The sequence below is a fragment of the Thermobia domestica genome, chromosome 4 (genome assembly GCF_964235325.1).
Source record: "Thermobia domestica chromosome 4, izTheDome1.hap1.1, whole genome shotgun sequence".
In the NCBI taxonomy this organism is placed as follows: Eukaryota; Metazoa; Arthropoda; class Insecta; order Zygentoma; family Lepismatidae; genus Thermobia; species Thermobia domestica.
Genome location: NC_137457.1, coordinates 58,439,584 through 58,456,886, shown reverse-complemented (window position 1 = coordinate 58,456,886; position 17,303 = coordinate 58,439,584). Strand labels below are relative to the sequence as shown.

At 35.1% G+C, this 17,303-nt stretch overlaps 1 long non-coding RNA gene across 1 annotated transcript; it reads right to left on the bottom strand.

The window, feature by feature from the left end:
* Positions 1 to 514: 514 nt before the first annotated feature.
* LOC145683313 (uncharacterized) lies at positions 515 to 13,655 on the bottom strand. The gene is made up of 3 exons (XR_014131020.1): positions 13,444 to 13,655; positions 4,164 to 4,302; positions 515 to 1,302 (listed from the first exon to the last, which is right to left on the bottom strand). It is a non-coding gene; the product is annotated as an uncharacterized LOC145683313 (long non-coding RNA).
* Between the last annotated feature and the right edge of the window lie 3,648 nt (positions 13,656 to 17,303).

The window sequence follows — 17,303 nt, the reverse complement described above, 5'->3', positions numbered from 1 at the left end:
GATTTGAACCTGTAACTTCAACTTACCGTGTCGATGCATTAACCACTAGGCTACTCACTGTTTCCGAATAGTCATTCATTCTACCACTCCTGAAGTCAGTGCTTAAGCAACCAGACCGCATTGACTATACCGCAACTTGTGAAGTACTTGGGCAACCAGTGTCTATACTACAGAACCCCACTGGTGGTAAGATTTATACATAAATGGGGAAAATAACTTATTTTATATCATGTAAATATTTAATGCGATATACAATCGATTATTTCTTCGAGTTATCGTATATAATAGAGAAATTATCCTTAAAATGATCTAAATTCCACCATCCTACATTACTTATGATTACATAACAAACCGAAAGCCAAATAAAGGAATGAACCTTTAAAAGACAATACATAAAATAAAATCCTGTAGATTTATTGAGAATAATTACAGTAATAATTTATTAAATTTTACATTAAGTATACATTTGTAGTACACAATATATTTAATGTGAATACATAAACAAAAAGTCCATATTAATTTAAGTCTACTAATTGCATACCTCATCAGTGTATCAATTTTAACAAGTTTTATTTAACATAAAAAAAAACTTACTTTGTAAGAAAAGTTTGAACAGAGTTGCATCGTACAAACTCTTTCCCACACCCTAGTATTGTAGTTCAGAAGATGACTGTACCAATCACCGAAAACCAAGCAGCAGAATCATGCGTTTACTTACGTCCCCCCTCCCCTCAACACACACAAAATAAATTAAACTATTTCTTGAAAAGTTCTCTGTCACCTTCATCTAAGAATATATTTAACGATACGAAGTAGGTATATTATACATTACTTTAGAATCTGAAGTGTGATTTAACTGCCATAAATTAATACAGCATAATATGCATGCAAATTAGCTTAAATGAGTACCATACACATCACACGAAGCGAGCTACGCCAATAAAAAAAAATCACAGTCAATAAGAATTAATTAGATCTTCAGTCTATATTTTTAAATTGGTGTTATGTTGACGCTATGAATTTTGGGCTTCCTATACTAAATGTCTCTATGCCAAACTCTCTATATATAAAACGTTTTTCGTCGAATCTGCAAATTGAGCAAGCCGCGCACTAATGATGGGAGGCTGATGATAGTTCATCACATAGGAAGACACTTTGAAATGCTAGGTGAGTCACAACACTTTCTTCCTTTTTCTGGGATTTATCCTTACTTACGATCAAATTTGGTACCGTCTATGTAGTACCTGTGTGCGGCGTACCTTGAAATCATCTCGGTTGATAGCCTCCAAACACAGTGGACTCCTAAAATAAAACAATTGTTGTAAAATTACTATTTGTAGCATATGTGGCAAAATTTAAAAACGAAAGATAGCTCAGAATCAAGGTTAAGTCAAACGAAGCGTTTTATGCGGTTTTTTTTATCTTACCTCAGGCTATCCAAAATACTAAAACATTGTTTCCTATACTTTTGGAAGTTATATACTAAATATCTTAATAACTATCACTCAAATTTGGTACGCTGAATAAAGTTATAGTGTAGATATAGAATTGAAACTATGATCCAAACTTAAAATAAACACCAGAATGATATTACAGAACACAATAAACTAAACTTAGGATGAAAATGGAAACTGTAGATGCGTGAGTATTACTGAGCGAAGGAAGGAAAGTAACTCAGCTGGGTTACGAGTTTGACAGAGTTCATACACAGAAATCGTTCGGTGGTTTATATTTCCTGCTTCGACTTAAAAGATAAAGAAGTTAAGCTCGCTTTAAAAAGAGTTAAAAAGAAAAAATCTTTTAAAAGATTTAATTTATTCTGAATTTTTGTTCAGTATTTGTAAATAAATAATGTAGAAAACCGACACAGAGCTTGCCCGCTGGACTCTGGCGCCCAAATCCCAACTCCGCTATATGCATGCCTGCCATAAAGTAATAGAGATATAAACTTTTTTTAAAAGTGCAGATTAAGCCTAGCTTAACATTTACATTTTTTTAACGATACCTACAGTATGGCGCTAAATTCGTCGTACAAAAGCGGAGGAGTGTTTCCTGAGAGTAAAACAAACAAAAAAGTTCCAATAAACTTAGGGCGAAAAGCTCATCGTTCACGTGTTATAGGCTGCCGAAAACATTAAAAAATCAATTCTAAAGGTCCATAGCTCCAAAACTATGGGACCTACCAAAGTCGGGTCAAGACTTCACTTAGGAACTAATATGAAGGGTAAGGGGAAAAAACAAGGAATGTCCATATGTGTCCTTTATCGGGTGCTTTGTCCTATCTGTTGGTGACTCTAGGTACTATTTGACAGTATATGCCATGCATGCGTAAATGTCGAAATCTCCATGTAAAAAGGGGCGAAAGATTTAAGTGCCCTATTCTTTTTTAACGCGGTTTAAAATATAAAAACGCCGTTTTCTCGAAAATGCAGTTTTGTGACATTCCTCCTTTTTTTCCCTTACCCTTCATATGTGCTCTATCCAAAAATACATGTTTTAGAATCCTAAGGTACTCACGCAATAATTTTTATGGATGTAGTTGGAGAGTACTTTATATCATAGGCCCGTAGTCAAACTCCCTCTATAAACATTGTTGTGGAAGCACCTCAGGATTCTGAAAAACGCATTTTTGGATAGGAAAGTCTTGACCGGACCAAGGTAGGTCCCAAAGTTTTGGAGCTATGAACCTTTAAAGTTCATTTTTTCATGATTTCAGCAGCCTATAACACACAAACGATGGGGTTTTCGCCCTATGTTTATTGGAACTTTTTTTTTTACTCTTAGGAATCACCCCTCTGCTTTTGTACACCGAATTTAGCGCCATACTGTATAAATTAATAAGGTAGAAGGATATGTGGTCCTTCTGACTATGATCACTTATATATATATATATATATATCTTAAAGGCTAGTGATAAATAACACCAGCCCTCTGCTCCTATACCACCCTGTAATACCGGAGCAGGACGTTTGGACGCAAAGCCGTATATTTAAATAGGTTAATCTACTTAAATGGGTTATAATGTACTTCAAAAATAAAAACCGGATGATTACGTACTAAAAGCCTTAAAAATAGGCATTAATATCACTAAAACTCAAAAAATAACTGCACAACCTAAAATTAAGAAGTTTGGAAAGGTTAAATTTGATCCACATTTTCTTTAAAAGGCCATGGCAAACAGTCACTGAAAGTCTCAGTTGCAACAAATGCTTAATTTAGTTCTAATATATTTTTTTTTTTTTTTGTATAATGCAGAAAAAAATGGGTCTAATTATTTTGTTTTTAGAATGATATATCCTAATTTCAGGAAAATCGGAGACAATGACCAGCAGAAATTTTTTTCAGCATGAATCTATATTGGGCTAAAATAAAATTTGCTGTAGGCATCCTACAACACCCCAAAGTAAACTTCTGTGAAGTTATCTTTACAATATCTCTAAGTAAAGGATATTCATAACTTCATAGCAATTCATAACACTGCATTACTGCTTATTACTACGTATTTGCAACACAGATAATTGGAAAGGAAACAACAGTGAAATCTAATATACCTATCGAATAATTTACTTTGTCTTATGTTACAATTACCATGACATTAACATTCCACGACGGAATTATGGGCCAAATCTAGCATTATTCTGCCATGTCAACAGTTTCAAAATTCTGTACGGCGAATTCTTTCATCAGCTTGAATCTATTTTCTTCTTTCAGTTCAGCTGAATTTGAGTTTAACGTCCCGTGAACAGCGAGGCTATACAAAACGTGAACCTACTGATTAACGTGAAATCCGAACCACGACGTGAGCTCTCGTCGAGTTTTCTTCTTTTCTTGGGCGGATCGTCTCCTCGAAGCATTGCCTCGTGTCCTGCTTCTCTTTTTTCCTTCGAAATGCATCAATAAAGCGCCAAATCAAGCAATGTCGTTTCTTTACGTTCGATATATTATAAAGAACAGAAGTTTGTTTATTTTGGAGTGTCATTGGCTGCCTACAGTAAATTTTATTTGACACATTCTTCCTATTTAAATGTATAGTTAGTGCCTATTTCTATGAAAATTTATTAATATTATAGTGTCTCAACTTTCTATCAATACAACAGAGTCTCAACTATATGGTTTAATGGGCATATCGAATAATAATAATAAAACATTCAATAAATACTCACTTCCTGAACTACCCAATACATAGCATAAAGAACACCATTTTCATTCCAAAACCAGCTCATATTCATCTTTTCTGATCTCTCGGAACAGGTCAGTACTTAATAAACATTTCTTATGTTTTGTACCATGTGTTTTAATAATCTATTATAGAAAAAGAAAATGCAAAAAATTAAAATATGTACAGTATTTTACAAATTTTAAGTCACATCTTTATAGTAACTAAAAGTAATGAGAAACGTACATTGTTTTTAACTTAAATTAGATATCTGGTGCCTTCCATTTCAATTGAGGCAAAAATAAATAAATAAATAAAAAATAAAATTGTACCATCACCATCTCAGATATTGTTCAAACTTTTTTTTAATAGGAACTAGACATGTTTTTAAGGGACCCGTTTTTTTTTTTTTTTTTTTTGTCGAAAAAAAAATCCCACCAAGTAATGGGCCATCAAGGACGAGGAGTACAATTCATGAATTGTAGAAAACGTGGAAAATGGTCAAATTCGGAGCCTCACAATTCAGCAATGGAGACATGTAGAGTTATAATTCTTGTTATGGTATGCACATAGGGATATGAATAAACTATATTTTATTATAGTTTGGTTTGCGTATGCGTATCTTTTTGTACATAAATTAACAAATGAACGTAAGTTTATGTGAAAAGTCGAAGTTTATGCTTTCTTTCGAGCACTTCCGGTTCGAATTTTAAATTCCGTTTTCAAGGTTGGCAAGACCTAGTTACCCGCTTCCCCCCCCCAAAAAAAAAGTATAGCTTCTGTGTGCAACCGTTTTATCGCAAAAAATTCGAGAAATCGTCAAATTTTCAAAAATCGTCATTTTCTCGAAAACATCATAATTTAAAATTCTTAAATTTTGTCAGATGGTTCAACTGTACATGAATAATAAACACCAAATAGCATTCTCGACCAATGCTTCATGAATGAACTACAGCCTTTTTAAGTTAGCGAACTTTCTTTAACTTTGAAGTCACAGTTGGCAACAATGAAAACAATGAAAGTGTAAAAAATTGTTTCCGCAAAGCATCGTGTAAAATTTCAAGATACAAATTCTATTTTACTGCATGTGGACTTCGCTTAAATTGGACTGTTATTCTGCAAAGGGAAGTTCAGAATGATCACTGGAGAAACGAGCAAATGTCCTTCTTTACGGGAGTGATATATTATTATGAAACAACTGACAGTTTTGCCGTAATAAGCGATGACAAAACACACGATTCGGCTCGTACTCATAGCCATGAATAGGATTCTAAAAATACTCGAAGAAAAGCGATAATATACGTTATAGAAAAAGGTTCGAACACGTGAAAATAAGTGTCAACAATTTAATAAACCGTTTCAGTGATTTCTGATGGTGCTGCATTCCACTTTAAAAATTGCTTTCAGATGTCCAAGATGCAGACAGGTCTGATAAAGCAGTGGCTTTTCAGTGAAACCGGCCGTGGTAAGGGTCTCTGCGACGTATTGGGGAGAGGGGGGATAAGAATGTAGCAACCCGGGAAAATGAAAAACAGATTCACAGTATTAAACCTGCAGAAAAATTCGTGAGTATAGTGCAAGTACCAACTCCGGGTATTACTCTCGTCTTGTTGCCAAAAACCGAATTCGACAATCAAACAAACAAAACAAAACAAAAAAAAGTGGGAAAGTGTGCGACCGTTAACTGGTATTTACCGAAGTCATTTTTGGCTTTTATGGCAGTAACGGGTCACCATGGACTAACTTCATGCTTTCCCCAAAATCGAGCTTCTGCAATTCAAAGTGTAGATTTAAGAAATCTGCAAAAATGAACTTTTGTTATATGCATATATGATAACCAGTGATGGATAGCAGAAATATTATCAATAAATCATAAATTACATGAAATTGCAGTGTTCTTTGTGTTTCCAGGTGGCGCGGTAGCTCAGTGGTAGAGCGTTCACCTCCGGTGCTTAGGGTCCTTGGTTCGATCCCAGCTCGCGCCGTGTGGACTTTGTGGTGGACAAACACCGTGCTGGTGGGTTTTTCGGAGTTCTCCCGTTTCCTCCCACTTTCTTCATTCCACCATTTCACTCATTTCTCATAATCACTGTCTCCTTTAGCCTAACCGGCATAAACGTGGGACGTAAAACTCCCAAGATTTCATTTCATTTTTTTTTTCCTTTGTTTCCACATGGCCCTTCAACAGGGTACAGGTTTCCAGAAGAGAATAAGAGAAGATAATATAAGTGTTTTGTGACTATCGACAACGTGCTACGAGTTGTGAGTGCACCAACACCTATTGGAGCATTTGCCATGGTAACATGCTATTAGCGAAGAAGACACTAAACAAGCAAATAATTACTTCAGAGTGGAAAAAATCAGTGAAACTTTGTTTCGTAATCGTAATTTACACCTCAGGTTACATCGGTTTAAGAAAACGGAGAAGGGGAGGCTCATCTTATTATTTGAGAGAGCCTTTTTGATCAAAATAATAAAAAGGAGCCAGGAGAAACTTTTATTCTTTATTTAATGAATGTGAACCACAAACATCATCAAATTGTTGCACTTTCATTGTTTTCAGTGTTGCCAACGGTGATACTGAACTTAATGAAACTTCGCTAACTTCAAGGGGCTGTAGTTCATTCATGAAGCATTGGCCGACAATGTTATTTGGTGTGTATATTATTCATGTAAAGTTGAACAATTTGACAACATTTCAGGATTTTAAAATATGGTGATTTCGAGAAAGGTGATTTTTGAAAATTTGACGGTTTCTCGAATTTTTTGCGACAAAACGGTTGCACACACAAGCAATACATTTTTTTTCGAGAAGCGGGTAACTAGGTCTTACCAACCGTAAAATAGAATTTTAAAATTCGAACCGGAAGTGCTCGAAAGAAAGCATAAACTTACGTTCGTTTGTTAATTTATGTACCAAAAGATACGCATGCACAAACCAAACTATAATAAAATATATTTTATTTATATCCCTATGTACACTCATGTCCAAAATGATTGTCGCATATCTATAACTGTCTTCCTGTATGAATATAATTTGATAATGATTTTGCATGGTACTATTGATTCTGATACTACATGTATAATCGGGAAATGTATACTCGTAGTAAATTTCAGAAGAAAATAATTAATGCAAACACGAAAATTAGAATGAGTAAAACAAAATGTTGCTAAATGGCCAAGAAAGTTTTATTTTCGTTTTATTGTTCTTATTTACTGCTCTTTTGACATGAAATTTGCCACATACATCGTCTTTCCCGATTATACACATACTACATTATAAGAAATACCGGACGAATTCGTTATCAAATTATATTCCTACAACAACATATTTATAGACATGCGACAATAATTTTTGTCATGAGTATACATACCACAACAAGAATTATAACTATCTGTCTCCATAGCTGAATGGTGAGGCTACGAAGTTTACCATTTTCCACGTCCTCTAAAATTCGTAAATTGTATTTCCCGTTTTGATGGCCCATTACTTGGCGGGAAAATCTTTTCCGACAACAAAAAATAGGGGTCATTTAAAAAACATGTCTAGTTGCTATTAAAAAGAAGTTCCAACAATATCTGAGATGGTGATGGTACTTTTTTTTTTTTTTTTTTTTTTTTTTTTTTTTTGGCTGAGTTGAAATGGAAGGCGCAAACCATTATTTATGTTATTTATATGTTGATCCATTTTGCAATAGCAGTAATACGTAATGCATAGTACTCCGTAAGGAAGCTATTATGAACTCCAGGCATTATGTAAAGTAATGATGCAGAACCATAGGAGTGAATTAAAGCTGTATTAGATGTAAGGCATAGTTGTATGGGATATAAAATTTTTACACTACCCTCGGTTACGTTCATATCCACCGTCGCTGACATGTCCGCTCCATACGGAAGCACACCAAGCTCATCCTGCTACGCCCTTGTGCTCACTCTGTTAATAATATTCGTGCTTTTCAGTGGCTATCTAGCACTGGTTGGTTCGTATTTTTCGCACTGTCGTTCTATTGTTGCTTTTTTTCATGGTAATCTTTACTTTCAATTTTCAATACATATATATTTGCGCCTGATTTATATAAGAGTTGTACTTCTGCACTTTTGATGCACAGAGTTAAGTTGTTCTAAAGGAGAACATACTTTCGGGAAGAAGAAGAAGAGGTTACAAATACAAAACATACCTAAAATATAAAAACTTACTCTTTTCTTTATCATAGCACTATCGTATTCTAGATTCCTCACCCAACTAAATGAGGATTTCACTTAAGAAGTATCAATAACACTAAAACTGTATTCTGTAACCATCGCCGCCCGCTGCAGGGAGCACTTGCTTTAACAATGGATTTTCCTAATTAGTATTAAAATATGCTAAATTTTTTTATTCACACACAACAGTTAGTGAAGTTAGCAGTGAGTTGTAATAATTGTTTTTTTACATTAAATATTATGTGGTTCTAGGTATTTGTATCCGTGACTTTGCTTATATGTCGGTCCTTTTGCCCACTCCCCCCCTGTAAAAAAATCCTGTGGGAGTTACTATGTCTACATTTCCTTTTAAAATTCGCTTATATACTACATATACATCTATATAGGAACTAATTTTTAATAAAGATGAATATATTTATGATTACGCCAACCACACGATTAAATTAATCGAGAGCCGTAATTAGTAGACACTACTTTAATTGGTTAGTGCATCGCATACACGACAATGACAACTAGCATATCTGAGGATGTTTCATACTGTGACCAGAAAAATTTACTTCGAAATATCCCATACTGCAGCTAATTTAATATTATATAAGAATTTCGATACTCGAAAAGAAAGATCAATTGAGACGTGTTAATTTATCCTGAATAACTGAGTCCTGCAACCAAGGAAGAGGGGTTAAAATAACTAATTGTCTATAACAGCCCAAGTACCGGCAATAATTAAGTGCAATGAGCAATTACAAAGACGAGACGGCTATTTTTACCGCAAAACTGTACAGCTGTTCTTCCTTTTGCTTAATGTAACCAAGTAAGTTGGTTAACACCTTTTGACAATTTTCTTGGTAACTAAAGGTCAGAAGGTATAGCGTCGCTGGCTTCCCGCACTTGGACCTGCTCGTCACTGGGGATGTGGTAAGAGGATAGCAAATCACCAGCCACCATTCACTGCGCTCAGCGAGCCACGAGTAACCAAGCTGGCAACTCCCCATAAACGTCACTACAACTTTTCACGGGAAAGCAACGACGTTATACCTGCCGTACTATAGTAATCCAGGAAAAGGCAATGTGTAGTTTCACTGAGTACTGCTCGGTTAGTATTCGGCTACACGACTTCTAGCGTAGTTTTAACCGAAATTCGACTACCAGCAGCTAAGTTATCATTTAATTCTTACTCTGCACACGAAAAGAAAGAAAAAAAAAGTTCATATGGACCCGTGGTCAAACGTCTATAGTTACAGGCTGCCGAAAACGTAGGAAAATGAAATTTAGAGGTCCAGACTTCCACTACTGTGAGACCGATCCCAGCCGAGTCAACACATTACTTAAGAACTAGTACGTGAACTATCCAAATATCCATATTTCAGAATCTTGCGGCACTTACACATTAATTTTTATAGAGCCAGTTGAGGAATACTCAGAAAAGTTGAAGTGCTCATAAACTGTCCATTGATACGCAAGCACCGCAGAATTCTGAAACATGGGTATTTGAATAGGGCACATACTAGTTCTTAAGTGATGTCTTCCTTGACTGCGCTCAGTCCCACACTGAAGCTATAGATTTTTAAAGTTTATTTTCTTATGTCTTCGACAGTCTATAGCTTCGAAAGTATGGACTTTTGACCACAGGTCCATATGAACTATTTCTTTGCTCTGATGTGACAATTCACCTCTGTAGGTTTGATGCTTTAAATTTTCTTACATCCTATATATATACCAGGGTTGGCTGGTTTAAACCAGCTGTTTTTTTTTCTTCAAAAAAACCAACTGGTTTAAACCAAAAAACGAGAAATGTTCGTAAAAGTGTAAGTGTTTGTAAAATCTTGATGAACAGACATTTGTGGCTTATCACGTTTCACTCCCATATATTATTCGTGTTATATTCAGACCTAAATTCCCCATTCATCACCCAAAAAGATTATACTACAAAAGCAACTTTTTTTTTTAAGCTTATAAATGTTTGTGATTTTTTTGTAGTTGTTATTATTGTTATGTAATTGCAATCAAAGAAAAATACTAAATATTGTTTCGTTTCAATGTTTACTATTGATAAAATACTTCGAAATGCCGTACTTTGTGTGTGGGGGGAGGGGTCATACAGACCCCACGAGAGGCATTTAGTGAAATGAGAAGTATTTTTGGTATGTATTTATGTATAAATGAGTCTGAGCCAAAGTGGACTCAAATAATTCGTATCTTTATTCACTTTTCTTATTGATATGCAGATAAAGTCGGTGTATTTCTTTAATTTGGACCAATAAAAGTCGTTGTTAACTAACTTGAACTAGATTAGTTCTTCTGTACTCCGTAGTAGTGTGAAATTGTCCATATGTAATTCTGTATAATAGTTTCACTTGTGCAGCTGTATATCTTTTTGCTCTTCTGAAATTACTCTTGACAATTATATCAAGAAGCATGTAAAGATCAGTTCAACGTATTTTTATGAGGATTCCTTCGTGAGTGAGTCGGCAGACGTATCGCATTTGTGGCCAATTAGTCCTGGTTCCGAGTTCAAATGGAGGACAGTTTCTCTAGGATGTAACTCGAGAAGCGGTTTTTATTCCGCATGTGACCCCTTCCAGCATAACCCGGTTGTTGCATAATAACATCAAGATGAAACAAACTTATTTCTGCCCATATATAATATGAATATATAGAGCAAATTATTTAAACCAAACAAACCTGGTTTAAACCAAAAAAGAATTTTTTTTTCAATAAAAACCATGGTTTTTGCCAACCCTGATATATACTAATATAAAGAAACTTGGAGAAAGTTATATTGTCTACTGTAACGGTTAGTGACATAACAAAGAAGGCAGCAATCTTCTACAACACAGGCCCGTCTTCCAATTTAGCAGTAATAAAAACAGAAAACAACGTGCTCTGCGGAACACTAACCCGTCTCCACTCGCTAACGCTCACTCGGCATTATTATGTGAATTAAATATAAAACTTTGGTAAAGAAAGAAAGCAATTATTACACTTTTAGGCAAAAAGTAGGCGACGACCAACTTCGGAATAAATACCTGTTAGTGTGCTATTCCACTATCATCGTTTATGCGCGTAACCCCCATCGCTGACGCGCCTGCTCCCTATGGGCGCACCCTTATCACTCGGGTTTTCGTGCTGCACTCCTGCCCCGACTCAGTTAGATAGCACTCGCGCTTTTCAGTGGCCACCTAGCACAAACTAGGGCTTAAGTTTAGAGTTGCCTATCCAGTCTGTAGGTGCCCTTGGACTTTGCAACATACAAAAAACAGTGCTTAAAGTATTAAAAATTATTACATTTCACTTAACTTTAGTACTCCGTTGGCTTTACAAAAATTTAAAAGGTTTTCTTCATTATTTTTGAGCATCCATTACACCTGTTCGCCATATTTTACAACTACCATGCTGCTGAAACCTTCCGCGAATGCTTCCGCATCCGGCAAATAGTACTAACTTCCACATATCTTTTCTCGTATTAAACATAACTCTCATGCCGAACTTAAATTCCTAAACATCAAATAAAAACTTCAAATTATCATTTCTTACCTCATTTCTCCTGTAAATTTTCCTGATTTTTATAAAAAGCGAAGGGGTAACTCCGGTTTGTGATTTATGCACGGGTTAATTTACAACGCCCGCTCCAGCAGATACTCTCACTCAGAAAGTAGAAATTACACATTAATAATTTTATGAAAATGAATCAAAACTTACCTACCCTTAAGCTAACCCCTACCCTACTTATTTATATCTTACTCTACTTTACCTTACCCTACTCTACTATATTTTTTTTCAAAGGGCCCTACTTATCGATGCGCAGTTGGGGCGTGTCTTGTAGTAAAGTTTACCCTTATGCACTCTAGTTTTTATGTTGTACGTCCATACCGTCGTTATACTGACCTCTCCGTATGTCAATCTGCAAGTAGTAACTAACCCCTGCGGGGCTTCTAACCCGTTCCTACTACTACTTAAACTATCGATCCGTATAGTAAATCTCCACGCAGGTCAAGTTCAGACATACCACGCGAAATAATTGTTGAAAAATTATGGTTCTTTTACTAATTTATTGTCCGAAAGAGTTTCGGTAAGGGTCCTGCTCTTGGGAGTACGTAGGAGGAGTTGAGTGATTGCAACGAAAGGCTGATATTTTGTATCTCCCCCAATCTTGCACATATAAGATTTACAGTTTGTTAGTTACTTTAGAAGGGTTAAATTCCAAAGTTGGGCGTCCGTTTCCAGCGAAATTTTTAAAATTTACAGGAAATATATGGATAATTTGATCGTTTGTGTGCTTGATAATATATAAGAGTCTCGAAAAATCTGTTTATTTGTTATATATAAGCGGTTATAAACATGGGACTATATGGCGGGCGGAGGGAACTACTTGGCGCAAGGTAACCGAACAGTTGCATTGTGGGAAAGAAACGAGCATTTATGTTACCAACATGGCGAATGTACAAGGGCAATGAACTAGCAGTTTTAACATCTGTGAAGGAATACATTGATAACGAGCAAAATCTTTTAAAAGTTTGTGAAGAGCACGGGTTAATGAACCTAATAACAAATTGCAGAAAGTGTGGAAAGGAGATAACAATGAAAAAACTTGACGAAAGCGGACGCCCAACTTCGGAATATATGCCCTTTAGAAAATATAGCTGAGCTAGGGACAGCTAGCGAAGAGAGTTACAAGCACCCAGAGCCCTTGTACTTCTACTTTTATCACAATTTAGACAAAAAACAAAGTACTCGGTTCTGAAACCATGAAACGAGTTGGGGGAGATGCTAAATGCCATCCCCAAATTTTTCTGTACATTTTACAATCTGTAGACCCGTATAGTAAAACTACATCTTGACCTGTACGTTAAGTTTTCATTTAATAATCCATTTATTTATTTGTTAAACACTTTATTGTAAGTTTTTACATTTACTATATCAGCGAAAAGAAGTTATTTTTACTCCTTGAATTTTATTCATCTTAAAAATAAAAACATCTAACATTAAAATACGTTAGATAACATAATTATTAATATTACTACTATTTAATAATGTAATTTTTAATTCCACCTGGTATGTTGTTCCAGAGCACGAATACCTACCTCAAGCTTCTCATTGGAATTGCTTTCTGCAATGACAGGCAAAAAGCATATTGCAATAAAGATTAACATTACTTTGCGTTGCATTGTTCATGTTAACATTTACTAATTTATGTATTTATTAGACTTTGCCAGCAATTCTTCATACACGTCAACATAACATAAACAACCATCGTAACAGTTAGAATGGTCCACCAATATCTAAAACTCATTTGTTTTCAAAACTCGCAGGTTCAAATCAGCGTTGCCAGACTGACAGCTCGGAATTATTCCAAAACCTGATCGAAATTATGCTAGATTCGGTCAAATTATGCTAGTTCCTCATAATTACTATTTCAGGAGTTTTAAAAGAAAAAAAAACGAAGTTGAAATACGATAACGTAACTTAAAATACGCAGAGCGCAAGAATGCGTGGATAGAACTCAATACTTCACGCACCAAAGCTTTAACTCAACTAAACTAGTGCAGTCGTTGCCAGACTCAATGGCGTATATATCGTATAAATGAATGCAAAGTGTTTGTTTACATATTTTGAAAGAAAATTACCTAGCAGCATAAGCGGAGTTAGGAATTGTCTGCTGGGGGGGGGGGGAATTTTTGGGCGGTCTCTGACCTTTCATTTCAGGAATAAAGATGGTCATGAAGTCAGAAATAAAGATGGTGAAATTGTCAAAAAGTTGGGGGATAATGGCCCCCATAGCTCCGACCATGCCTCGCAGTTAAAGGATTAGAAAACCGTGGGTGGAGCCACAAAAAGAAGCCCAAAGTCGTTTTTAACTTACTTCGGAAAATAAGACTGCCTGTATGGTTTACCGACTATATGAATCGATGAAAGAGGATACATTTCTGCTGTTCTTTTTCTTCCCATGACGAACTTGTTTCTCATCTTCAGGTTTTACGGCTTTTTGATAAACTTGCTGAAATTATTCTAGATTTGGGTAGGATGCTAAAAGCAAGATGCTAGATCCTAAAGAAATGCAAATTATGCTAAATCTAGCATCATTATGCTAGATCTGGCAACGCTGGTTCATATACTTGCCCCTGGCGCTGCATACTACAGGTAATAGAATGACGTGTAAGGCTGCGCCTCCATTGCTTCCGAATGTGAATGCGAATGCGAATCAAGTTGGAATGTCTCTTTCAACGCTTCAATGTGAAATATTTTTGCTTCAAAATTCGTACCTTAAAATCTTGAGAGCACGAAGAAGACGAATGCGGATAAATGACATATTTTGCACATTCAAAGGATGAAAGGCATTTCCTTTGTGTGCAAAATAGACTGAATGTCGCTCCCTTTATTATTATGCTTTCGTGGTAACAGCTACTGTTTTCACTTTAAAATAAATTAACTAAATAAAATTAGAGATTACAGAATCAATCTACTTTCTAAGTAACTATTCTCCATGAGTAAAAGGAACCCGTTTTTGCTATTTCAAACATATTTTTCAATAATTACATATAATCCTAAAATCATTATTTAAGGAACAGAAAGGAAAAATAAATTGAATAAAAAGTTGGAGGTGAGGTGAGGTGATTTTAGTTTAGCGTCCCGTTCAGCAGCGAGGCTATATGAGACGTGGACCTACTGATTAACGTGGAATCCGAACCACATGAGCTCCCGCCGGGAATTGAACCCGGGTCTCCCACGCCAAAGGCGCGTACGCTAACCGCTTAGCCACGAGGGAGCTCTAATAAAAAGTTGGAGTTCATGTATTAGTGTATTAGTTCATGTATTATGTATTAGTTCATGTTAAATCTTCATATTTTAAAGACAAAACAAAGAAAAATATAGATACCTTCCACGCCAAGTTCCTTGCTTATATCTGCCCATAATTTGTTCACGACATGTCGTTTGTGATAATCTGGATAAGCTTGGTTCCACAATGCAACTTTATCAAAAGCACAATTTATTAAACCATGAACATCTACTTCCATCTTAATTTTTATTTTTTATTTTATCTTCGCACCTTGCAACGTCGTCTGCTTTCACGCAAAACAAACTTTATTTCTCTCGTAGCGCTCAATTTCTCTGCAGACAAATCTCCTTCGCACGTATTCGGACGAAAAATCCCAACTTGGGATCATTCGTGTCTTTTCGTCGGTTTTTTCACAATTTGCTGGTCGGAACTAGTCGACGCCTCTCCAATTTATTTACACGTGCTGGGAAATTCGCATTCGCAATCGCATTCGGAAGTAATAGAGGCGCGGCCTAAAAGACGTCCACATTTAATTCGGATTCCACGTTAATCAGTAGGTCCACGCTTCGCTGCTAAAAGGGACGTTAAACTCAATATCAACTCAACAATATATATATATATATATATATATATATATATATATATATATATATATATATATATATATATATATGTGTGTGTGTGTGTGTGTGTGTGTGTGTGCTTTTGTGAATTTCTTCGCGTTTGTATGGTTAGCATATACGCCTTGAGCACGGGAGACCATGATTCGATTTGCGCTGGGAGCTCATGTAGTTGTTATACTACTTTAAACTGTAGCGGAAACAAACGTAATAGTTTCGCAATTAAAGCTTATAATGCATTACTAAACACGTATTTACTTACTTTGTGGTTCCTTAATTAGCTACTATAATGAAAATTTTGCCTACCCATACTCCTTTATCGTGAAACTTCAGATTTCTGTGACACTACCAAAACTTGCAAGTCACTCAAATCACAATGCCTACTGATTCTCAGTCCCCAACCTTTTAGGATTACTTTCTAATATCAGCGCCTTTTCTTAAGCGGAGTAAGTAATGTGCCCAGCACAACACTTGGCTGTTTATGCTTCATAGAGACGCTAGAGACTGGGGTGCCGGATTAGGGATAGGGGGCTGGTATTGGTAACTTTCCTCTCTCTCTCAATCTCTCTCTCTATCTATCTATCTATCTATCTATCTATCTATATATATATATATATATATATATATATATATATATATATATATATATATATATATATATATATTCTCCAACATATTTAAATTAGAAAAATGTTTCAGAAACATTTCCGATAAAATTCATTTTAGGTATAACAAGGAATATGTACTTTTATTGTAACAGAAGCATATATTATGAGAATAATGTAAAAGTATTTCTTTGATATATAATAAAATACTATTAGCTAAAAGTACAAACTATATTTCATAAACATCAAACTATATTCATTTTTAATATCTGTTTTAACTTTTTTAATTAAACATTAGATAAAATATTCTGAAAATAATTCTAAAATATTGTATGAAAATATTTTATTTAAACCTAGGAAGTCCAAGGGAGGGGCTTCTCGAGCCCACTCTTTTGTATTTCTTGAAAAAAACCCGTCGTAAGTCTTGATGAAAATATTGAGAATTTTATTTGTTGTCTATTATTACTTCTTTGATAAATCCACATCATTAATGTGCGGTATTATTTAGTAACTTGTAAATTAAAAATTATTTCTAAGTAGTGGGCTCATTGAACCCCCTCCTTGGACTTCCATGTGACATATTTTCTACAAGTATATTTCCTGAACTTAGATTTTTTCGTTTGTATTTAACAAGGATTGTGTTTTTATGTTGGGAAACAACATATCAGCCACGAGTAAGTTCTGAATGCTTATTCTATATTCATTTCTTGTTAGATGGCATTATGTGAGTTATAGTATGTTATACTGTGGGTTCGAGGAGCCCTCCCTTGGACCTACTTGAGACAAAAAAAATTCTTGGACTTCCTAGGGTTAATTTACAGTAGAAGGTAACAAAAACATTTCCATACAAAATTAATAGGTGTTTAAAAAATATTTCTGGAAAATATTTCTCATATTACGAACGAATTTATTTTTAAAATATTCGAAACATTTTTAAAATT